The following is a 27,151-nucleotide window of genomic DNA, read 5'->3' as shown; positions in this document are numbered from 1 at the left end:
ATATGAAAATACATCTTGCTGCACCTAAGATAAGAAAAAAAACAACAACTCTTTGCACTTAAAAGAAGAAACCAAATCTAATGTTGCTTGAATTAAGAAAAAACACACTTATTCCATTTGTAATTTTACTTGTCAAGTTGAATCTACTCAAATAGAATACAATGTTCTTAATATAAATCATTTTATTATACTATTATATTGTACATTTCAGTTCATATATTCATATTGAACAATGATTCAGGCATAGTAACTCATTTATTAAGTGGTTAGAATAAGGTTAAATAAGGTTAGGATTTAGTATTAGTATAAAAGGTGAACTGCGTATCATTTCAAGTGGAGTGTCCGCTACCAGCTTGCCACCATGGAAAAATTATTGCTTTGTCTTTGTGTGGCTTTGTTCCACAGTATAGAGACACTCAGGTTACACCACTACACTACATTACAGTTCAGATCTGTGAAGAGTCTCCCATATTCACAGAAGGGATTGTTGTATTTTTGAGTAACAGAAACACCCGTAAATATCATACAAAAGGATATTCCAGGGAATGCAATAACATCTCTTTGTAGACAAGCAGGTAGCAGACACCCCACCACAAAGGTTGAGCAGTGCACCTTTAAGTACAGTTACTAAGCCTGAATAATTCTTAAACTATTTCATGATCAATTAAGTCTTTGTTCTTGTTTTACTAAGACCAGAGTTATTATCAAGTGTTACCAACGCTGGCCATTGATATTAAATTGTAAAAAGTCAGCAAATATTTGTAAATAAGAATAGGATTCTAAGATATCAGATAAGTATTACACACTCACCACCTGAACAAAAGAAGTAAATTGTTATTTCCTCTAAACACTATGACTAATCTGGCAGAGCATTAGCCAGATACACTGAGTTACACTTTATTTTTAATTAGCACTGGTATTTTTTGCCGTACAAACAGTATAGCATATTGTGACTGCCAGATTCTGGTAATAAATAAGCTCTAGCCAAATTGTTCAAATTTAGGCCAAATTTGGAATGGAAATTTTCACTAAAAACTCTGTGGTTGCAGGACAACCTTTTGTACTAATCGCAGGTGGAAACTTCTGTCTACTTGAAACTGACTTAGGTTTGGTAGCAGAACTCAATAGTGATAGTAAACGTATTTAGAAATGTACTTTTGATTAGGGATGCACCAATCCAAAACTGGTATTGGATGTCGGTATTGAAACATTTGCTGGATCTGATATTGGCTTCTAAATATTAGATCATCTGAAATCCTGGTTGGACATACAGTATAAATCAATGTAATTTTACAATTTAAATGAATTTATACAAAGGTGTTCTATCTTGAGAGATAAATAACAGCTACATAACACATTAGGATCAGTTTTGTCTTATTTTATTTGTGTATCAAGGAAATAAATGTATTTTGAGTCTCTGCACTGGTGATGGTTGATATCAACAAACCATCGTATTGGAATCTGTGTGAAGAAAAAGCTGGATTGCATCACTTATAAAAACACATTAGTTACTGAACATGAGAGTGAATGGTTGGACCGTACATCTTTATTTCGTTTTATTCAGTGAAAGTAGAACATGAGCTTTCACTTCGGCTTGACTCAATAATTTGGTATTTTGAAATCATTTCAGATATTGCCTTTAGTACTTGATGGTCCTGGCTGCATTGCCTCAGACAGGGCTGGAGCCTAGAGCCAATTTCATTCACGATTACAACATCTCTATCACAGCAACTACTACTACGACTAACAGTGTTTATTATTATGCAATTATAATTATACCATAAATTCTACTACTACGAATACTGTATACTTTACTTTATGCTATCTAGTGCAAACCCTAAAACTAATATTTCTGATGTGCTTTCATACTGCCACTATTACATTCACACTTCTAGTTTTACATTGTTACATTACACAAAATTATAACAACTGGTGTACTGGTCTCCTTGAAATTTATATTACAAATACACAAAACTTTACAAAAATGTCTACAATCTTCAAAAATCGTAGCTAATTACTCATACTTCTACCAGTACTACCACCAATTACAATACCCACCTTGCTTTGTCAGTGCATTCATATTTGGCAACACCAAGCTTCTGGATCAGGCATTTTTAGTCAACAGTCCACTTGGCTCTTGTAAAAACCTGACAAACATGTCCGCCTGCCAACTGCTCGCGTGTAAAACTAGCATAGATCTGTATAGATATTCAAAATCACTCAATACGAGACATGTGGGTGAAGGACTGCAGAAAGATGGCGGAGTAATGGGACAACGAATATATTCCAGGCAATTACCTCAAAGAGCGCAGTGCCATAATTTACTAGATAAAAGTAATCCACAACATAGAAACTAAAGAGGCGATTTCATAATGGATATTTTAATCAAGTCCTTCAAAGAGAGCAGCCCAAGCCTATTAAATCCACATTTTAATTTATGAATGAAGAAATGATTTGGCGCTGCAGTCAAACGCACAGACGCAAGATGTTGTGATAAGAACTTAAAATAGTCAATAGTGAGTCTGTATAAGCATGACTTGTTTAGATCTTTGGAGTTTTATTTACAATTTAAAAGAATATAACGTTGGAAGTTTCTAATGGGGAGTGGAGAATCATAGCAGCCCTAATACTGTGGAATTAATTAAGTACAACTGAATTAATTAAGGCATTTAATTAACCGTTCCCATTAAAGATATTTGAAATTACCCACACAAAATTAATTTAAGTAAAAAAAATATTATAGCGGATGATTTAATTAATAATCCAGCAACTGAGGCTTAAAGCAGCACTGTGTAACTTCTTTGGTGAAGGAGATATTATTGCTTTCCCTGGAATGTTCCAGACTAAAGCATTAAAGTTTTCTATCTTGCATTTATTCAATTGTGTTTTTATTGCTTAAAAAAAAAAAAAAAAAAGAAAAAAGAAAAAAAAAGAAAAGAAAAAGAAAAAAATTGAAAAAACATTCTTACTGTGAGCAGGCTATATGTGACCTGCTGGTTTCCATGGATATAGATAAGTTTAATGTCATACTTTGGAACATTCAAGGCAAAGAAATATTTCATCCCAGTATTTTAGATGTATTTTAAAATTATTATTATTATTATTATTATTATTATTATTATTGCATGCGCATAGTTTAAATGTGAGCTAAATTATTGAAATTAAAATATACAACTGATTTTCTCATTGCCTATGTGGTTAAATTGTAATATTATCAGATATTTAATACTAAATCAAAACCTGCATTTTTTCTCTTTCTTTGTTGTCTACAGTCCTGTTCCTCCTGGCTACTGTCACAGGCATCAACCAAAAGGAACAGAAAAGAAAAGACCGTCATCAATATTTCATGTTGGTTTAAGAGGCTCAATAAAGCCGTCTATAGATTTAAGTGTTGTCTCTATGGTAACGATATATATGGCACATTTACATCAGTGCCTCCAGGGGGCGTGTGCATGTGGCCCCAACAGAATCCCAACACTAAACTAATCATGAAGCTTTGACACCATGCTTCTCTCCCATGTACAGGTCCCACCGTGGGCCCGCTCCTTGCTTTGCACTAATTGCACACGTTAGCGACTCAGTGGACGTCCTCAGAGACATCACTCAATAACATTTATGACAGAGGAAGACTGCTGTTAATATCATTATAAAGACAAAGATCTATGGAATCTAAAGGGCCCATACTATTCTATTTTATTTATAATGATGTTTCCTCATTAAAAACATACAGGGAGATTTGTTTAAGATACAAATCCTGCATATTTAGAAGTTCTCCTCTCAAACAGAACGCACTCTGTTCCACCTTGTGATGTCATGTGGTAATAAAAGGAAGTGCACTGTGTTTTTAAAACTCCAAACACCTTTACTTGAATTATTTCGATGATTTCAGCCCTGGAATTGCCAGTCTCTAATAAACAAATGGTAAAATGTAGCTGTTAACTTGAAAATTACAACTTCATGACATCACAAGGTGGAACAGAATATTCTGAGCTTTGGAGATGTAGACAGACTAATAATAAAGGGTTACTCATACACATGTAAATTAAACAAAACACAATGACACAGCAACTGATACTTGCAAATCCTCTCCGATTATTAATCACAGCTACTACTACTGTTACTACTACTAGTAGTACTAATACTACTATAGTATTACTACCACTGCAGTAAGTTAGTTGGTTGTTGTATCTGACCAGATGCTATGTTCTGTTATCAATTCTATCTATTTTCCAATGCCACAAAATCTACACAAGCTACAATTCAAGTATTAGAATATGGCCTATTTTATGCTACTAAATTACTACTACTACTACTACTGCTGCTGCTGCTGCTGCTGCTGCTGCTACTACTACTACTACTACTACTAATACTACTACTACTACTACTACTACTACTACTACTGCTGCTGCTGCTGCTGCTGCTGCTACACATACTGCTCCTGTAGTCCATGGCTATTTAAACTATCACACTACTATTACTACTATTACTACTTTTGCTAATACTATTATGAGTCCTATGGCCCTTGACTTCTTGTACTCCCACACTACAAGGCCTAACTCTAGCCTACAGCAGCCACCACTGCGCTATCCCTACTAATTCTTACCGCTAGTAGCTAACAGTACATTTATGTCTTGTTGTTTCCCCAACAGAATCACAACACTAAACTAATCATGACACCATGCAACTCTCCCATGTACAGGTCCCACAGTGGGCCTTCTCCTTGCTTAGTACTAATTGCACACGTTAGCGACTGTGTGGACATCCTGGGAGACATCAGTCAATACGTCTTTGTCACTTTATTAACATTTATGACGGAGGGAGGCGATCCGGTAAGATTCTTCGACTGGGGAGCTCATCTTACGCCTCAATTTGGGTACTGAGAAACACCAATTTGCACGCCGCGATTCTCTCGATTTGGGCTAACGGCACAAATGATGCTAAATGGCTGCAGTCTAAATGGTGGCTTGTAAATAAACAGTGCGAGGTATGCTCAGGGGGGTTAGCCACGGGAGCGCTACCATGGCGACAGGATGTGATCAGAGACGTCCCAAATGAAATCTAAGCAGGTTTCATTAGAGAGCAGAGGTTAAAAATAAGGATGTAATGAAAGGGCATCAGGGTTCAAGTGAATTCAGATGATTTACTGAATAAATGCATTATTAATACTATAACTTAAAGTACATTTATTAATTCAGTATAAATGTACTCACTGTTTACTAGAATAATACATATACATACCTACTACTACATCTAACTGGCCTACTGCCAGGGATGATAAGTAGCTATATACAGTATACTCATATTACTGTAATGGGTAATCTAGCTTTTTAAGTAATTATAATAATACAATTCTATTAAAGATCCTATATTATGCAAAATTTATTTTTGTGAGCTTTAAGTCTTTTTATAATGTTGTTACCTCGTTAAAAACATTCCCAGAGTTGTATTTTGTTTCAATCACACATGTTTAAGTAAACATTTATTATTAGTCTGTCTATATCCCCTATATTAACCTCAGTTACCTTTTACCTTTAGTTCAGTAAAGATTAGCAATTCCAGGGCTGAAATTATCCAAATGATCCTAGTGAAGATGTATGAGGTTTAAAAACTCAGTGGAGCACCTCATGACATCACAAGGTGGAACAGAGAGTTGCCTGTTTGAGAGAAGAACTATGCAGAAATTTCAGAAATTTGCAGGATTTGCATGTTAAACATGTGTGAATGAAACAAAACACAACTCCAGGTCTGTTTCTGATGAGAAAACAACATTATAACATAGATCACAAAATCGCATAATATGGGCCCTTTAAATAAACTGTGTATTTAGTAACTATAGTACTGTAAGTAATCTTATTCTTGCATACTACTTATTACTTTTTTCACCTACTACAGATAAATATAATATACACACTGAATGTGGCTCTATTATTAAAGGTACTTCTAATATTATCATTACTCATGGCAAGTTTTATGTTGTCAACAAGAAATTATACTCATTTAAAATTCTATTGCTTTAGTTGTAAAGTGTATTTTGAAAGTACTCGTAAATACCACCTCAGCTGGGACTACTGTTACTGCTGTAATACGCCAGTGTAGATGTGTCATTTATCAGTTATGTAAATGTGCACACAGACTTGTTGTTGACTCCCTGAGAAACAGCTGTAGTGTTCTTTCATTCATATATATTTACATAAGAACATTCCCTATGGAGCTTTCTACAAGTTGGAACAAGAGTGTGCAGAGAAACATGTCTTTTACTGTCGTACAAGTGTGTATTTCAAATACCTCAATGTCTGTGGCATCACCTGTTTGTTTCTATGGAAATAGAATGGAGATATAAGAGTGCACTATAAAAATCAACCACCTCAGCCTTCTCAGTTTTGAGCTTTTAACCATTAGTGTTTATCTGGTATTGGTGGATTTCCACTTCTATAATGTGATGATGCCATGCTTCCAGATGGGGGAAAGAGACAGTTTTTCCTATTGATTAGACTGTTCTTTGATATGAAATACTGGTAAATTCCGAAAAATAAAACCTGATCATTTCTATTATTGACTAGACCCAAGACCCATGTCTATTAAATACAATTGGCCTGCAGAATGTTTTGATGTCATCTGAAACCCAGCAATAGTTAAGCCACATTTCTAAATCACTGAATCTACTCTTCGCTTTCACCAGATTCATTCTGTCCATTTTGCTGTTCAAATTGCCTTAACTAAGATGCATCTCAACTTTGAAGGTAGTTGTTTTTAAACTCATTTAAACTGCTTCACTCCTCACTACTCAAGAGCGATTGAGCTTTAAGCCATGTTATAATGTTATTACCTCATCAAAAATATACCTGGAGTTGTGTTTTGTTTCATTCACACATGTTTGTGTGAACCCTTTATTATTGGTCTCTCTACATCTCTAAAGCTGATATGCGCTGTTCCACCTTGTGATGTCATGAAGCGGTTTTCAAGTTAAGCGCTACCTTTTACATGCTGTTTAGTAGAGATTGGAAATTCCAGATCTGAAATTGTCCAAATGGTTCTAGGAAAGGTGTGTGGAGTTCACAACAGAGTGGAACACTTCCTGTATTATCCCATCACAAGGTGGAACTGGGTGTTTTCAATTTGAAAGAAGAGCTCAGACTGATTATGCAGGGTTTGTGTGTTAAATGTGTGAATGAAAGAAACACAACTCCAGGTCTGTTTGTGATGAAGAAACAACATAATAAAATCAGAACAGCGTAATACGGGCCCTTTAATATGAAATACACACATATAGTTGCATTGCTTTAGTCCACAAAATAATGATGAATATTGCTTCTTTCAAAATATGTTCAAAATCACACTTAACGGTAATAAAATTAGTCGCTCTAATTAAAGAGATCCAAATAGAATGGACTCAAATTGACATCATGTGAGATAGATTGCACCAATGAGAAATTTAGAATGGACATTTTAGCCATTTTATAAAGTGTGTTTTTATTACGTCCAGATAACTCTTCGCTGAATGGTTCCCTAATTGAAATTAAAGATTGGTGTATGGCCAGTATGGTGCGGAGGGGTGAAAGGTGGGGAGAGTTTTGGGGGGTCCACAGCTGGAGTGGGGCCATAAAACTCATGGCAGGGTGCATGAATTAATTAAGCAAGGCCCAAAGCAATATTCTTTGACGTATCCCAGTATTTCAGCTGCTCTGCGTGATAGATCCACCTTTAATGAATAGAGGGAATAGAGAAGTTACCGGAGAAAATGCTCTTATTAATAATTATAATAAGACGTTAGCGGTATTCATCAGTGCATTTGTATTATGGCCATATAATTAGTTCTGGAGACTCATTTGTCAACGTGCCTTTGTGTGCCCTGCGTGGAGAGTGATTGATTGGGTCGTATTGATTGGTCAAAGAACACTTTCAAATACACACACACACACAAAAAATCAATTATAAACCTTATTTGTGTGTTAATATGTTGTGACAATACAAAGACATTAAAGGTGCTATATTACGGGAACTTTAAGTCATGCTATAATGTTGTTACCTCATCACAAACATACCTGGAGTTGTGTTTTGCTTCATTCACACATGTTTGAATAATCTTGCATTATTAGGCTGTTTACATCTCCAAAGCTCACAATGCTCTGTTCCACCTTGTGATGTCATGTAGTGGTAGCTTTTAAGTTACCAGCTCCCTTTTACCTTTTGTTCAGTGGAGATTGGCAATTCCAGGGCTGAAATCAACCAAAAGATTCTAATGAAGGTGTGTGGATTTTAAAAACACAGTAGAGCACTTCCTGTATTACCACATGACATCACAAAGTGGAGCAGAGTGTTTTCAGTTTGAGAGAAGAACTCAGCCTACTGTAAAATATGCTGGGTTTGTGAGTTAAACAGAGTTGGGACTTGCAAGTCGTGACTTGGACTCGAGTCAGACTTGAGTCACTATTTTTAGGACTTAAGACCTGACTTGATAAAATAGACAAAGACTTGGGCCTCGACTTGGACTCGAAGGGCACTGACCATAATAATTTGCACTCTTGTCAAAATTAGCATTTCTACAACTCTTATATAAATACTCATATATAAATACACCATGATTTTTTACAATTTTGTTTAAAAGTCATATAAATTGCAAAAATCTAAGATATGTTTGGTATTTTATTTTTAAAGACTTGAAATGACTTGAAGCTCAAAGCAGACAACTTGGACTTGACTTGGACTTACAGGCCAGTGATTCGAGACTTGATTTGGATTTTCTTTGACATGGGACTTGACTCAGACTTGAAATTTACTTGAGACTTGCAAAACAATGACTTGGTCTCATCTCTGACATTAAATATGTGTTAATTAAACACACACACACACACACACAACTCCAGGTATGTTTGTGACGAGTAAACAACATTATAACACAGATCAGAAAATAATGTAACATAGTCCCTTTAACAGAACAGTTAGTCCGGTGTAAGATAACAAAGGAGTTTATGTGTATCCTTAATGTAAAGAAATCATTATAGGCTGTATTTTATATATTGAAGAAGCCAAACACATATAAAATAGAAATATAATTCACTGGCTATAAACAAACAAACAAACAAACAAAACAAAAATAAATACAATGTGTTTAATGTGATGATAGCGTTTGTAATTTCTATACATGTTGTTAGAATAATTGCACTAAACCCATTTTGGTCTCTCTCAGCTGCCGTAGTGAATATTTGCATAGGGCAATTGGTCACGTCACGGACAATGACAAAGATTGCCTATCGCCGCTTTAATTGCAACCCTGCCAAGTGAAAAATCTATTGAGCTGCCATGCCTCGTCCCTTAATTAAAACAAAGAGGGAAATAAAAATATACAATTTCACAAAATCAATATTGGACCCAGCAGCTGAGAGGGGAATTTGCCTGAGATGTTTTGTGTTGTAATGTCGGATTTGGGCTAAGACTGTGAGCACATGGAAGATTAAAGGAGACGATTGGAAGTCTCTATTAAATTTGCATTATGGAATTGCACATTGTATAAATCCGCCTGTGATTGCTTTGGTAGCCCCCCCGCGGTTCAGTTTGTCCCTCCCTGGCTCCCGTACACTGGCCAGATGGACACTTCAGAATGAGATTGACACAGTGTTTCAAACTGATTTCACGCTAAATCTCCAGAGAGCCCCGACAGACTAGCCTCTCTGTTGGGAATCGGGATTACAAAATAGCCAATTAAAAAGGAAAGTGGTGAAATCTTGGCCTGATAAGGTGCAGATTAAATCGGTTATAGTTTATTAGGCAAAATGAGTTATTAGAAAGTATTCCTCTCCAAACAGACTTCTATTACCAGCTCAGGCCCGTTTTATCTGAGCTGCTTTATCTGACTGCTGTAATTACCAGTCCTCCAAATAGCAATTATGACACCAATTGGAGCGCCTTCCCATTTATTCTGTATATAAAAGCTCGCAAACATCTTTGGAAATTCTCTCCTCGGAAAGACAGCTTGACCCCACTTGCGCGGGAGAAACGTCATTTTAAAACGTAGCAACACTTTAGCTCGTTTGTTGTCATTGAACCTTTCACAAGCATCATGTCCTTGTTTTCCCAGCATGCATCAGGAGTAATTACTGCAGGAGGATGGCTGAGCAGATGCGATGGCGGTGGGTGAGAGAGGGAGAGGTCCGGGCTGGTTGGGGCTCTGTGTCCCTGGTTGACTGGTGTTTTCCCCCTGGCATCTGTGCCGCACCTGTGGACGGAGCTCTCCACCTGCTCCCAACATCAGCTGTCTGCTCCGGGCCTCCGCCAGGTCCACCACGCCATGAGAAAACTACAGTAAGGCTTTCGCACAAATACGCAAAACTGAAATCTGAATAATAAAAATAAATAAATAAATAATGATAATAATAATAATAATAATAATGATAATAATAAACATTTGCAAAAGTGAAGGCAATAAGATGTTTGTTTTCAGTGTTTTTGAATGCATGCACCACAGAGCTTATCATTATTTGTCAGGGATTGGCTCTACAAACTTAGCCATATTTATTTTATAGCTTAAAGTAATTCAACAACAGGGGTTGAACAAAGGCACCACTATTTATTGACAGAAAATATGTTGAACTGTGTGCCATTTTGTGTTATATCTGGAGTACTACTGATGTTCAATTACACTACAGAATAGTTTTAAAGCACTATTTTAAACTATAAACATTTGACAATGATGTGAACCCAACTTATTGATTTAAATTGCATTATTAATCTATTGAGGTTGATTTATGTGGCCACCAATCTATGCCAACAGCTTCTCTGACCACCAATGACTCACACCACATTTATACTTAGGCGTGGGAGATGAATTGACTTGCCCAAGGACACAACAGCAGCGTCCACTGGCCATAGCTGAAATTGAAATCACAACTAGATAACCTCTCAAACACCTGTCACCAAAGAAGCTGAAATGTACATTTGACTTGAATATTCTGTTCTGTTCTCGCTTCTTGTCAATTGTTTGCTGCGGTCAAACAATCACCTGTCTCTCATATCTCAGACCTCCCCCACTGCAGCAGCAAAACCAGCCTCCTCAGCCTCTCCTTCTTCTCCTCACAACTTCAAGATTCCAAGATATTGTTCATTTACTTTTTCTTTATTACAACTTGTCTATGTCTATATTGAATTTTTCAATAATGGATGGACTTTTCTGGTGAAGGGTCCATCAAATACTTTTCATAGTGGAAATGTTATCGCTTGACTGGAATGTTTCACAGTATGGCATTAACCCTTTCTTCATGGAAACCAAACCAGACCAAGTTACAGGTCAGATCTGTGCAGAGGCAACCCCGCTCACAGGCAGAATGTTTATTTTTCTAGGTATTTTTGAGCTATAAAACCACCTGTAATTGAATAAATGTAAGGTGTTTAATGTCATACTGTGGAATATTCCAGGCAGAGCAATGACATATCCATTGAAACAAGCAGGTGATGGACCCTCCACTAGAAAAGTTACAGAATGCACCTTTAATAACCCTGTTCCAAAGGTAAGCGCTTAACCTTGAGGGCCAAAATGAACCTAAACTAAACTGGAATCACTGATATTTGCCAGATACGCGAGGAGCAGGTGGAGCGTAGTCCATGAGAAGACCTCCTCTAAGCGTTTCTCACCTCTCCACATTAAAGAGCTCCAGGTCCATCCAGGGTTGAGCCTTTACCTGACACTTCCTCTGACCTCGGCGCTGCTAGCTCTCCCTCCTTAAACTCTGTCAATCTCTCCTCCTGCTCCTCTCAGCTCGCCTCCTATTGGCTGGCTAAAAAACACACGCTCTTTATTATAGCTTTCCCCGGTTGCTTTAGCCAAACACCAGCTCATATCTAGACGGATTTCTTCTTTCTCCTCCAAGGGCCGCAAATACAGCCACAATCAGATTGATATAGATTGAATTCTTAGCTTGCCTATTGTGAACTGCCATTTGTATTCATGAAATCAAAGTATTTACCTGCGAGATGAGGATCTGTGTATCGCTACATATAGTGTGGTCTGAAGTGTTGATAGCATGAGGCAATAATACGCGATCATTTTTCCATCTTGGGTTTCATCTCTGGCTCCTAAAGCCCTTTACTCCGCGCACAGATAACCCTCCTCCACCAGGACAATGTACAGCTCTGTAATTGCAGCAGGGAAGGCGAGGATTCATTAATTTTGTGAGAAATTAGACCAATGTGCTCTCGACAGTGAGTTTAATACCATACCTGTGAATGCTCTGCACATCTCTTTTTTAATCACATGACTGCCTTCAGCTGCTTAGGGCCCGCTCTTTCAGCAGAGAATGAAAAGAGCCCATCAAATACATTTCTGAGAGTATATTTATTTGCAATCAAATGCTGAAATTAAACCAGCAAAAGCAGGCTGTGTATTTAAATGTTCCTGTGATGAGACATTGGAGTTTTAAATCTGCAGCAGGCCTGGCCCACATCCTTTTGTGTGCTTTAATAGGGCAGTAATTGTGCTGTGAAAGGACAACTTGTGCATCGGCGTGCCACTGTAGACAGTATTGTGTGAGAGCTCGCCGCCCTGTTGGCAGCCTCGTGTTTGGACACTGCTGTTGGCATACTGAGGAGGAGCAGGCTTCAGCTGGTCTATCACTTCCACTAAATGGCCTAATGAAAAACTGGCATTGTTTCCACGTGCCATCTATGGCATAATAGCATATGCGGTGCTGTTGCCGGTGGTAATTTTCATATGCATGCTCATATGTTACTCTATACAGAGAAAATAAAGAGGGGACTTGAGCTGCGGGCCCCATCTCGGCTGCAGATATTGCACAAAGCCGAGTGATGAGGGATATTGGGAGGCCCTATTTGATTTCATTAGACGCAAAATTAGATGAAAGTCCTGATCTCAGAGGACACTTAGCACTGCCTCTGGCAAATTGACAGACATAATGCTGCTTGATTTGCAACCAAAACTGAACAGCTGAATGCTGCCGAATGCATTTACACAACACAAGATTTGATTAAACAAATGATACTGGCTTATTGATAAGAACAAAGCCAAATACCACAGGGCCAAGTGTCACACCATTATGTGCACTGTAGAAACAGAAGGGTCCATAAAATCTTATACCTCCACATAATATTGTTTGCATTAATATTTTAACACAGTCCCCATCAGGACAATATTGCCTCTGTGTGACCTCACCTTGCTGTTTTTACAGGAATAATAATTTGATGAATGATAAAAATCAATAAGAGCTGTATTGTGGCTGCTCTCCCCGAGTCTGTGCTGGCCCATTCCTCATGCTGAATGTGAGTGTGACGTGGTACATTTTTAACCTAATGGCCCGTCCGCTGCACACGGGGCCTCTGATGAAGACAATGGCACTTTTATGCACAATTACAGCGCGCGTTTGGCAGCCCCTGGCCCTCTCGCCACATTTGTTTTCACACTGCGTCCTGCCCTGTGAGTGGCTGTCGGGATCTTCTTTATTCATCCGTAGCTGACAATCATACTTTATTGAGAATGGAAAAGTGACGGCTAATTGATTTTACAGTGATACCGATGGAGAGACAATGAATGTGCCATCAATTCAATCCGCTATTTAATGGTTCCAATTTAGTCTGTAAACGCTCGCTAAACTAATTTCAGCGGGTGCAGCAATCTGAAAAGCTATCATATCTCTAATCTACCCCTATATATTCATAAGGAAAAGGGAATTTAGCCAATTCCGAGGTGTGGAGATGATCCGTTAGCGCGGTGTAAATGTTTAGCGCGCCATCCAGTTCATTTATAAGGATATGAAAAGTTTTATTGGCAGGGTCAGTGGAGTGGAACTGTAGGATAATAGGCAGTTACCGAGAAGTGTTTGAAGCCTATGAAGCATAGAGATGTAGGGAATAAAATGCCGGGACATACCGTAATCGTGCGACTAAACTGAAATTCGGAAACGCCACGCCTGTTAGATTCCCACTGATAAAAGGTTTCGGAGGCAGAGGCCATTGCTATTCAACCATCTATTTATTTTGCCACAATGCTAACGCTTCAATTCAGGGCCCAAAGTGGGAGTCAGTGAGGCGAGGGTGCCAGGGTGCCGCTGCTGTGAGATGGCCATTCACACACAATGAGATCTATTTCTGTAAAGATTGGGGTACTTTTTTTTACCCCCACACAAACCAATCATGGTCGGATATGGCTCGGACCGCACACAGAAAACAATGTTAATGTAGCGATTGTCTCAATAAAACGCTGCTTCTTTAAAAAGAGGTGCATTCAATTCACAGCACAATTCAACGGCCACCACCATGACCCCAATACTGCAATACGTTATGTCATCAGCAGCCAGGTGGTGTCCTCTTCTAATGCAAAGACAAAAAAGAAAGGTTTATCTTAAAGGGCCCATATTACACTATTTTATGATCTGTTGTTTCCTCCTCAAAAATATACCTGGACTTTTGTTTCATTCACACGTTTAACTTGGAAATCCTACATATTTTGGCTGAGTTCTTCTCTCACACAGAAAACACTCTGTTCCACTTTGTGATGTCATGTGGTAATACAGGAAGTGCTCCACTGTGTTTTTAAACTCCATACACCTTCACTAGAATCATCTGGATAATTTCAGCCCTGTAATCTCTACTGAACAAAAGGTAAAAGGTAGCCATTAACTTGGAAACTACTACATGACATCACAAGGTGGAGCAGAGCATTTTGAATTTTGAAGATACCGACAGCCTAATAGTGCAGGATTACTCAAAGGTGTGTGAATGAAACAAAACTCAACTCCAGATATGTTTTTCGTGAGGTGTCAACATCAATTTTGTGTAATGTAGAATCTTTAAATAATATATATCATATATTTATTCAGGAAGTGTCTGGAGGAAGTGTCCAGGGTGAAGGAAGTCTGGGAGTCCCTACTTAGACTGCTGCCAGATAAGAGTAAGAAAATGGATGGACATATATTTATAGTCAATTCAATTAAGAGGATAGTGCCTTTGCTTTGTTAGCAAAAGTGGACACGAATCCCTCCACACAGTCGTATAGCAACACAAGGTCAGAAGTTTGCTTCCAGTTCAGACCAGTGCACATAATTGTTGTGCCCTGGGGCAAGACACTACTTTGCCTATGAATGAATGGTGGGCGTGTGCGAGTGACTGGTGGTGAGGAGACTCATTCTAAACAGTCCAGGCCAGGGCAGCTGTGGCTACAAAAGCAAACAATGCTACATGGCTTTGAGAGTGCAGAAAAGCTCTGTGTAAATTGGATGCATTCATTTAATCTTGTCTAATAAAACTTTTCACTCAACCTGTTAATTTTGTGTGAGGCCATTGTTATTTTACAATTATATGGGTTTGCAGTCATAATTTCACTTGAAAACACACAGTCTCAAACATTAAATTGCCCCAAATTGTCCCTTTCTCCAATTAGGTTAAAATAGAAAGCAGTAAATTGTTGCGTTTGAAGTGAGACTCTTGTTTGGGCTCTTAACTTAAGTAAATGGTCATGGGCATTGTAATGTAATTAACAGAGTCCACGACCAAAATAGCTTTCTCTTATCTGTGAACACATGGGACTGTAATTTAAGGCTAAAAGAACAGGTAAATAAAACACTTTGATTTCATTGTGCTGTTAACAAAGAGGAGACTGAAAAGTGGGTTTTAATAATGAAACACTATTGAGGTTTTAATTGGACAGACACTTCTCTTATCTTTGGAGTTTTGACACAAACTTTAAAATGTAGACACTTTACAACTGTTCATTTTGCATTGCAAATGTTCATTTTGCATTTTGTTGTATTTTGTATAGGAAAAGTATAAACTAATGTAATAAGTTAACTTGTTTCACGTCATCTATAATTTTAAAATGCATTGAGCAAACAACTTAAAATTATAACAGTATATGAAATCTGTTAAGGTGAGTCTCTCCCCCGTTGCTCTCCAAGCTAGATCACTCCCCCTTCAGAGTCCTATCACAACACAATCAGTATACATTCCTCCAACTAATGCACATTACATTAGGTTTGTGAAGTTGTAGTGTACAGTTTTGTATCCTCCTTTGTATATTTATGGAGGATTGTTGTGCGAGAGCATGGTTATGTAGACTCCCCTCTTTAACCTTTTTGAATCTATACGAGTCCTGTTTAGCTCTTCATTGAGAGCTTCATTATCCATCATAATGTATATGTCAAAAGAAATCGATAAATAATATTATGAGAACAAAGATCTCCGCTTACTATATAAACACAAGATAAACACAATTACATAATTTAGAATCACTATATTTATGGGATAACTGAAACCACTGTGAGGATTTGTGCCAATACAAGCGACGCATGTGTCTCCAAATGGCCGACAGTTACAATCCTAACAACATCACAAACTGAGTTAAGAGCACTTGATTTCATTGTGTTTCTGCCACAGAATAATGGCTGGGCCCCTTACATTATTGCCCCTTTTTCCTGGAAGCTATCGTATCTGACGCTAATCCCAACAGTGGGTAAAATTGAGGTAATAAAATTCAGAAGTGTCGGCATCCACATATCCACATTTCAAGCCCTTAAAAATTATAGATCAGTGGACAAACAGTGATATAAGAGGGCTTTTCTCTGCATTGGCCCTCGGTGTACAAGAGAGAGACATTACACCAATACTGGAATATGACCTCATTTGCCGCAAAGAGGAAATTTAATTAACAGAGCAAACAGCGACTGCCAGCATGCCTCCGCCGAGACTGCAGCGCCGAAGAAATACCTTTCACAAGAACCTGCAATACTGCCTTAAGACTGGACTAACATTTGGACACGGGGAGCCCTCATCCACAGCCTTACAATGGATATTAATTTAAGGCCATTTTAGAAAGCACACTACTGTTCGGAATACCAATGGAGAAGTCTAGGTTTGGTCCTCAAGAAGGTGCAAGAGAGGTGGAGAAGAAGTGAGATCCAATTTGGAAAGGCCAAAGAAATCTTAAGATAATGCAGATGCTTGACAAACAGGGAATTTGGAATCTTAAAGGTCCTGTATTATCCTGTACTCTAATACTGTATTATTACTGTATTATTAGTGTCTCTACATCTCTAAAGCTTAGAATTCTCCGTTCCACCTTGTGATGTCATGAAGCAGCTACCTTTTAGCTTTTATTCAGTAGAGATTGACAATTCCAGAGCTGAAATCATCCAAATGATTATAGCAAGGGTGTGTGGAGTTCACATCACAAGGTAGAAAAGAGTGTTTCTGTTTGAGAGAAGAAATTTAACAGTGAAGGAAACAAGGGAGAATAACAGAGGTGCAAAGATGGTAGTCACATGGTGTAGTGGTTTAAGGCTATAAGAAGGTTCTGGGTTCGAGTCCCAGATTACTGACCTTGATAGGTCCAGTATTACCATAAAAACAAGGATTTTTACGGTAAGCTGGGTCATATCTCCACAGATCTTGCCTGTAACCTGATCTGGTGGCTTCTCTTACTTGTCTGTGGAAATAAATAAGATTAATAAGATGCCATTCCAGATAAAGCCTGTAAACTCTGTAAACTACCACCATGGAGACAACATAGGTTTGAGTTACTGTGGTCCCACCTAATTTCAATACTATGAAGTTCAAACTGGCCTATAGTGGCAGTGTGCATCAGCCCAATCCTACATTTATGTGTTTCTCAGTCTCAGTCCTTGTTAACGCCCATCTGAACTCTGCAAAAGAAGATGGTCCCAGATCGTATGTCTTTGTAAAGTATAGAAAAAGTGTGTCGTGAATGACCAGGCTACGTGTAGACAGTCACACAAGCTCAGGACTAACCCTCCTTAGTTACCTTCACCTCATTTTGACTAACAACTTTTACTATTCACTTAATCCTCTATTATTTTTAGTCCATGCAAATTTAAGACTTTGAATTTGTTCCTGTGAAATTTCATGAACACAATTGTAAAGGAACCATTGTCAGCCCACTCTGTCTCAAACTGCTCACTTGACTCGCACACAGTTCTTCTTCTGCTTCTTCTGCTACATATCTGGTGCCAAAGTAAACTGAATATCCTCAGAGGAACCAATATGTTCCTATTGTGTGTAACCCGCTGTAGTTCATCTGCTGGCCAAATGTACTTGAACACACCACAGAAGCCTCACCAACTGTTTTCCTTGGTATCACTTGAGAAACAAATATCCAATTATGTTACTCCACTTTGAGAATGTTTTAAAGATATAGTCTCTTAGCCAAAAATAAAAGAGCAGTCCAACCTCTTAAGTTTCAAAAGTTCTAATTATTCCTGTTGATATGGTGACAAAGAAATTTGTTTTCTAAGCTAGTTAAATTTTAAAATGGTGGTTCAAAAGTGTGGTTGCGTTGTGGTTTCCCTCAAAACTAGAAGGTTCCAGGTTCAGTTCGTAGTGGTGCCTGTTCAAAGTAATATTAACCTCCTTATGCTCGGGTATTCATGGACTTCAACATTGTGTTTATATTTAAGTACTTTTCACCATTCAAAAGATGTTTAGTTTTAAGTTTAATTACGAGGGAAACAGAAATAATTATTCCTCACTGACCAAAGAATCGAGAAAGATGTTCCACCGCTCCTCACTGTTTACCTTTGCTATGTCAAATACAGAGGAGAATTTTGCATTTCACAAGATTTTAGACTCCTTAGGCTTGGCAGGCCCAACACATAGATTGTATAAAGAACTGGAATAAGTGATTTTGATGTCACCCATAGCGTTCCCGTTAAATGCTCACCAGAAAAGCAGACAAATATAGTTATATAAAAACACCAGAATCATATGGAGCGGGTTAAGACAAACATTTTAATTTTACAACGTGAAGTCATTTGTAGCCAGAGTCAGTGGGGTAGGAAGCACCCCCATGAACACTTCCTATCTGGCACATGGTGGATATATACAGTATATATGTCCATGGTCCTGCAGTATAACCCCATGGTATTTATATGTGTTTTGGAAATACCTCAAAGCCTTGGTTAGCATGAAATGTTTCTACAACTACAACTCTACACAGATCCTGGAGAATCCACGTATCATTCGTTCATTCATTTTTTATTATAAAACCAAAAATAAGAAAACAAAAAAAAAAAACAGTTTTCTTCATTATTTGTCTCTGAAACCAAAATGAAAAAAAAAAAAAAAAACAGATAATGATTTGTTTTTTCATTTTTCAATTTTGTGTTTAAATCAGTCATGGAAAAAACCAGCCATTTTCCCATTCCTGTGACTTAAACTGCAATGCCGCACTAAACCAGGACTGAAACAGGTCTAAACCAGGACTAAGTCTCAGTCCTTGTCTCAGTCCACGTTCGGTCACAGTCTCAGTCCTGATCTTGTCACAGTCTGCTCCAGGTCTCAGTCCCGGTTTCAGTTCTGGTCCCGCTGTCACAGAAACGGGAAATGGTCGTTATCCATTTTTTTCCATAACTGATTTAAACACAAAATCGAAAAAATTACAAAAACAAATCGTTATCCGTGTTTTCATTTTGGTTTTGGAGACAAATAATGAATCAAAGCGGTTGTTTGTTTGTTTTCTTATTTTTGGTTTTATATTGAAAAAACGGATTCTGGAGCATACAAAAATCATCTGTGTCTGCTACTTTGTTAAGATATGGTGAGGAGCCTTTAAAAATTGTAAAAAAAAAAAAAAAAAAGCTTCTTGGATAACCAATGAGAGACAAACATGATAAAGACAAACTAATGAAACTGCATGTATGTTTTTGATGAAGATACAGCATGGTTAAAAGTCAGTTTAGCATAATTATAGCTCTTCTAATTCGAGAGGGACGACTACTATCTTCAAATCTGGCTAATTAATGTATATAGAGAGTTCAAGAACCTTATGTCAGATTGTTCATATTCTCTCTAATTGCTTTTGCAGTTTTGCTCAACACCTGCCTGCAGCACATTGGCAAATTACAACAAAATGTATTGGTGCGGAAAGCCAAACGTTTGATTGAATTAATGCTTCACCCCTGAGCTCTGCTAATGAAGCTAGGTGCTGTGTTGACCTTTCAGTGCCTTCTCGACGTGCTAACATCTCTACAGCTCTGTGTGAACGCCGCTCCTTCTCACACAGTAGATGAGTATGAGACTATTACACATGTAGTTATTTTATGTGATGATGAGATCCTGCTTGGTATTCTTCTCCTGTCTGTACTATTGCTGAAATGATGAAAAAATAGATAATTAAAGCAGCACTATGTAACTTTACTGATGACAGGTCTGTCATTTGTTTGCCCTGTGGAGATGTTATTGTGTTAAACTTATTAAACTTATGGATCTTGCTTTTTTCATCTTACAGACCGCATAAGATGAAAACAAAAAAGTAATTTGAAGAAAAAAACTAAAAAGAATGAACCTTTTTGGATTATATAGCTTGTATTAATTAAATGTAAGTAATTTTAAGAGTAAGTAAGTAATTTTTTGGCTCACCTATTCAGAGATCTCAGTTGTAACTTGGTCTAGCAGAGAACCTGTTACTTGAATAAACCCCAAAACAAAGTCATTTTAATCTGTGTATTGCTACTAATGTGTCTACTGCAGCTACTTCACACTAAACAAAAATACTGTACTTGTATTATTTCAGTTTGTACTGTTGTTACTGTTGGAATTACTACTATCTGGGTGACAGTAGTTCAACGTAAACATTAGGGATGTAACAATATCCAAATCTCTCTGTACGATATTATCACGACATGCATCTCACGCTACGATATTTATTGCGATATTTTGGAGAGGCTAATATAATTGTAGATAAGACACTTTTTTTTGCTTTTAAAATACCTTGACAGGATTTTGATGTGAATTATTTTCATCATAATCCCAAGAATTCAAGTAAAAAACATATTCTTCTGTTGTTTGCACTGAAATGAATCATGGGATATGTAGTTTCTGATGTTTATGAGATGTTGTTATGATAAAACCATGAATTAAACGAAGGAACTTATGATATTGTGACAGCCCATGATATTATTGTGAGACTTTTGATGATACAATATCATGATATTTTGGTTATTGCTACATCCCTAGTAAACATTGTTGATTGAGAGGTCAGATCCACTGGCCCACAGGTTGGCGGTGCAATTCCAGCTCCCACAGATGAATGCTGTTGTTGATTCCTCGATGTAAAGTGCTGTATAAAAATGTGACCCTTTTACCCCCTGTACTGCTCTGATTACATCTGATACTGCTTCACACAAACCATATTCGGGAGTATTCGTTGGAGGACATTTTCCAAGATTTGCTCAAGGAAAACCAAAAGTAAATATTAAAATCTGTGTAAACTGGTGACGGAAGCTTCTTAAACCCAAAGTAAAAGAGAGCATCCTCCAAACTCCGAGTAAACAGTTTTAAGCCCTCATTTGGTGAGAGAAGTGTCTGGCCCAGTGGCAATGTGTGACTCCAATTATGATAAGAATTAAGCTCATGCAATCAAAAGATAGAACAAGATAATGTGCAAAGATACATTTGGCAGGCGAGCAATTAACTGGAGGAGCATAACACCCTCCCTGCGAAAGATGATGTCTCAACACTTGGGCATTATTAGTGGCAAGTCTACTCATTGCTTCGTGTTTCTGTGAATTGTTGAAAAAAATTGTCTTGACGTTGTTGGAGAAAGATGGTGCCGAGGGGGCTGTCGTGGGGGGCTCGAAATGACCAAGTTCAGCAGTTGATTAATGAGCGCAGTTTCCACCACTGTGAAGTCCTGACACTGCCGCTGAAGAGTTCCCATGTGTCAAAATATAAAAGTATAGCTGACGATTTATCAATTTAAAAGTGTGAATGGAGGATAATTCAAACCAGCTCTGATAGAAAATGTGCTTTGTGCTGGCTAATCGCACACTTGTGTTAACTGGTCTCACTCTGATCATGAGAGCTGTGCGTGTTTTTATTCGTCAAGCACCAATCGTCCACTGGTGCCTACTTTTGATTTTGTCTGAAGTATCAACCCACCGGTGCTACACAAGTGGAATTATATGTGCTTCTCAATAGGTCACATTTAAGCAAAATTAATATAATAAAAACTTTCTGCTCAACAAAAGTCCTACACTATAATTCTTATCATAGACTGTATATATAAATGGACATAGATAACTCTCTAGCAGCTGCGTTCCAAATAACTTCATTGACTATGGTTCCAATTCACTGATTGGAACTGTCGCTCCTCTCTCTGAAACTGCTGCTATGAGCCTCGTCATTTTGGTCTTAAAATGTTTGAATGAACTCCCTCTACACAATCTTGGTGTTTTTATTTCAATATTTTGTCTGTAAATCATCGGGAATCTGTCAAAACCTTCTCTTCTTTCTCATCTGCAGTTTGTCAAGACCTCCACGGCATGACTTTTAACAGGAACCAAAAAACAAGAACATGAATCCTACACCAATCCTTTCATCATTGCACTGGCTTCCTGTTCGATTTAGAATTGATTTAAAGATTTTATTGTTTGTTTTTAAAGCTTTGAATGGACTGGTCCCTCAATAGATCTCGGACCTCATCCAGATTTACTCCCCCGTGCACAATCTGAGGTCTGAGGACTGAGGTCTGAGGTCTGAGGGCCAGCTCCAGCTCATGGTGCCTAAGACGAGACTTAAAACCAGAGGGGACAGGGCCTTCTCTGTGGTTGGCCCTAAGCTCTGGAACACTCTGCCCCCACAGTGGAGCGTTTTAAATCTTGTCTTAAGACCCACTTTTATTCTCTGGCTTTTAACACCACGTGAGTTGTGTAGTCCTCTGTGTCTTTTATTTAATTTTATTTTATCCATTCTTTTGTCATTTTTAGCTTTATGCATTTTAACACTTTTTATTAATTATTTTTAATTATGATTTATTGTCTGTGCGGGCGGGAAGGAGAGTTACCTTCTACAGCCTCGCTCTTTGTTTGCTATGATACTTGGGTTTGGAATCCTAAATATGGAACGAGTCTCCAAATTCGCCACATGACTGCTCGCTTCGACGAGTTTCATTTGTCTAGAGCCAAACACTATGGGTGACGTCATACTCACTAAGTCCACTTCTTTATACAGTCTGTGGTTATTATTTGATAAGCTACTATAGTCACGGATGCCCTGGGGTAGACTGACAAAACCAAGGCTACAAATATATGTCATCAGCCCCTCTGACCACTGCCAGTCACTCGCAAATATGTTTGTTTTTTTTTTGTTTTTTTTTCTATGATTCAAGCAACACAAGATTTAGTTTCTTAAAGGACTTGTTGTTTTTCTTATCTTCAGTGTAACAAGATGTTTTTTAAGCATGAAAAGGCTTATTTTGTTGGTAGATCATTTTACTTATCGTGAAATTTATGAAAAATCAAGATAAGATAATATTTTCTTAATTCAAGTAATTTTTGCGTGCTTTTCGCAGTGTATTTTTTCCAAGTTTGGGACTGTGATGAAGACAACAATGGTTTTAAATTTGTGGTAAAGTGTACATCTAAATCGAAATCTAAATCTGTGCTTTGAGCTGTTAGATTGCTCTTAACTCCTGTTCACAGCTCATACTCAGATGTTGACGGACAGGCCTGTCTTTGGGTCTTCACTGGGGAAGAGAAATGGAGCAGTGAGGAGAACATATGTTGAATGTGTTTGCAGCCGACTGTCCGACTGTTACAAAGATGATGAGATTAATAATGAGGAAGAGGATGGCTGCTGAGGGAGGGATGAAGCTGTCATCTACTGTAGGTGTTGAGTAATGAGCGCTGCCTCAGAATAGCCTCTTTATTTTCCAACACCACAAGTTCAGCTTTAGCTCCCTTTTTTGTTTTAATTTGTATGTTTGTTGTTTTTTTTATAAGTGAAACAGATGCAGTAATATATTTTTGTATTTATTACATTTTTTTGTTGTTGTGAGGTTAGCAGCTCACTATGGTATTTTTAGATGTGCAAACGTTAGCATTAAAGGTGAGGTACCATAGGTTAGACCGAACACTGATGGGCCACCCCCTTTGTGTTAGGTTGCTAGGAACAGGATTTGTGAGATCTACAAATTACATTTAAACATCTGTTTCCCCCTTTCACACTTTGAAAATCATGTAATGCAGCTTTATTGGTATGCATTTTAAGGTTTGAATACTAAACATTGCAGTTTTTATTGTTGCCTTATTTGTATCTTGGTTAGTGACCTACAATTTTTGAAAAGCACTTAAGAAACAACAATAGTCACTTTGTCCCATTCAGAGCTGATTCACCCCATAAATATAATATATTATGCTAAATAGATTTTTCTGAGCTTAACCCCTTAATGTCAACTGTCACAAATATGCAACAAACCTTTTGGATTAAGATATAAACCAAGAAACCAAGATAGTTGTTACTGCATCTGCAGGACCTTCCTACAAACCTTTGGCAAACACTTATTTTTAATTGTCACAAATTTGCAACATGCTCATTTTTATTTTATTTTTTAATTTTTTGCTATAGTCAAATGAATAATCTCAACTTGATTTACCATCTACTCAAAGGCAAAAACACACACAAAACATTTTTTTATATACACCTATATAAATTCAGGAGTTTAGGGGCTATAGTCTTGTTATAATGCTGTTACCTCCTCAAAAACATACCAGGAGTTTTAGTAATCCTTTATTATATTAGTTTGTCTACATCTCCAAAGCTCAAAGCTCCACCTTGTGATGTCACGAAGCAGTAGTTTTCAAGTTAACAGCTACCTTTTACATTTAGTTCACTAGAGATTGACAATTCCAAGGATGAAATTATCCATATGGTTCTAGTGAAAGTGTATGAAGTTTAAAAACATAGTGGAGCGCTTCCTGTATTACCCCATGACATCACAAGTTGGAACAAAGTGTTTTCTGTTTGAGAAAAGAACTAAGCCTAAATATACAGGGTTTGTGTGTTACACGTGTGTGAATGAAACAAAACACTCCAGATATGTTTGTGACAAGGAAACAACATTATAACATAGATTGAAAATAGCATAATATGGGCTCTTTAAATATTTACAGTAATTTATTTGAAGGTATATATTGTTGCTTTAACTCTGACCCAATTAAAAGCGCAGGTAAACACACTGGCGCCGCAATCGTGGTGGGCCCGTCGCCCCCGGAGACGCCCTCTGAAATGAAGCTGTACATTTTATCTGTGCATCACGGTCGGGAAAGTCAACTTGACAGAACGCGGGTTCACTTGATAAACAGTCTATCTAGGGCACGAGGCGCGGAGCAGGCCTCTCAGGGGGAGCACAGCCAAAACCCAAGACATTACACACAAACCCAAAGCAAATTATCCTGACATGGATGAAACAATAGCAAATTGGACAAATGATATAATTTGAGTGGTATGGGCCCCAGTAGAGTGGAGTTGTTTCGTGGACTCGGTGGGATTTGGGAACAGGAATAGTGTGTGATGGTAAAGGTCAGGTAACAGAGGTAGTGCTGTGTTCTGTTTCTATTGGAAGACACACTGTCCCCAAGAAACATGCACGACCAAATGTATTCATCATTATTGTGTTCCTGTTTTTGTAATGCGGCGTATACATGTATATAAGGGCCAGCGCTTTCATTATTCACAAGTGTTTCTGTCTCGGGGAAAAACAGAGATTTGAGGGATTGTGGAAAGGTGTCAACCACAAAGCAGGCCTGTCTCATTTTTGCTACATACAATAAATCATGTTTTGTTTATATATTTTGTGTGTGCTTCTGACAGCAGACAAGTTTACACAGTGTTGCTGTTTTTTGAGAGTGAAAGTTTAAACAGTGGCCAAATGTGTATTTGACACAAAAAATATGGAAGTGTAACAAATGCTTTCTAGAGATCTTTAATACTCAAAACACAACACAGTATCTACTTGTATTTTGGAATTGATTTGACTTTTCTTCCAAATAAATCCAAATAAATGTTAAATTATTTCAAAATATATTGATAAAGTAAGAGTTTGGATGAATTGCAAATAATAACGCATTTTAATATACATGTTTATTAATAATGTGATTTTGATCTTATCTCATAATATTATACAATATACAAACAAGTGCTCAAAAATAAATGTTTTTTAAAAAATGTGTTAATAAAATAAGAGTGAATAGATGAATTCTTGATGAACATTTATAAATAATTTTCATGATCTTCAGTATCTACTGTATACAAACAAATAGATTTTGTTGTTAAAAATTATTGTTTTGAGGAATTGTAAAAAACAAAACAAAAAACAAAAACAAATTCTTGTCCAAATAACACATGTGGATGTTGTTGTTCAATATCACATACTGTAGCCCAGACTCACTAACATTATAATTTAGTACAGTAACTAGTCTGATCTCAAAATGAAAAATGAAAACCCAAAAAGAAAAGCAGTGTAAGTATAAAAACAAGAAATCAATTTTGCCTCTTGTTCCAAATCTGTCGTGTCCGGCTAATTAGTCTTGATTAGAATGAGAAGTGACTTTCAACTCGGAAAAAAATCAATTACGGCATTTTTCTTTTTAGGTCAGGCGAGCAAGCGTGTTAAATAAGTTCAATGGGACAAGGGCCTCTATGGGAATTCCTCAGACGCGGTATAGTGTAGTACGGATATGTCCCTTATAAGGATGGTGCTTGGGTGTAGCTTGGGGAAATCTTATATAGTCTGGACTGAGTATGCACTTTTCACCGCCAGGCTATTAATCACTGCAGACTGACACTGGAAACCTTCTGAACCTCGTAAGGGCAAAATAACATCCGACAATGAGAGGAACTAAGTGGCCGTAGACAATGTGATAGCGCTGTGTAGTTTATGTTGTACTCGTATAAGCAGTGAGCCCGAGAATGGATGGAAGGAGCTATTGGACAACGCAGTAGGGAGCAACATTACATGCTTCGTCTCTGGTAAAAACTCAAAAACAGCACAGTGGAACATGGCTCATTTCTCAATATGAAAGTAGTCCTCTTTTGTTGTATGCACATTTAGGCCTGAAAAACAACCAGACGAAGGAAAAATTGCTACATTCAATAGCAAAATATATGGACGATTACCACGGCAATGACACCTGGCTGTCCATTATGAAGCATTGGATGATCTTGACCAGTACAGTCCACCTGTGCAAAATGTACGAAAGATAGGTTTGGGGATTCACCGACCGCAAATAGCAAAAGACAGAGCAACAGAAATGGTTAACCTTTCACTCAATTTTGTTCATGTTATTTTGTGTACACACATATTTCCTCTGTAAATCACCTCCAGTATAGCTCTGTTGTTTTCCATCCATTGTTTTCTCAT

General features: G+C 37.6%; 1 long non-coding RNA gene across 1 annotated transcript in view; it reads left to right on the top strand.

The window, feature by feature from the left end:
* LOC129408701 (uncharacterized) overlaps window positions 1-10,141 on the top strand; it is a 59,368-nt gene extending 49,227 nt beyond the window's left edge. Inside the window, exon 4 of the long non-coding RNA XR_008632090.1 lies at window positions 10,076-10,141. This is a non-coding gene — a long non-coding RNA (uncharacterized LOC129408701). The remainder of the gene's footprint in view (window positions 1-10,075) is intronic.
* The last annotated feature ends 17,010 nt before the right edge of the window (window positions 10,142-27,151 follow it).

This window comes from Boleophthalmus pectinirostris, unplaced genomic scaffold, assembly GCF_026225935.1.
Source record: "Boleophthalmus pectinirostris isolate CB_2022bp ecotype Guang Dong unplaced genomic scaffold, ASM2622593v1 HiC_scaffold_17, whole genome shotgun sequence".
NCBI lineage: Eukaryota > Metazoa > Chordata > Actinopteri > Gobiiformes > Gobiidae > Boleophthalmus > Boleophthalmus pectinirostris.
The sequence above is the reverse complement of the archived record's forward strand: the minus strand, read 5'-3'. Positions and strand labels throughout refer to the sequence as shown.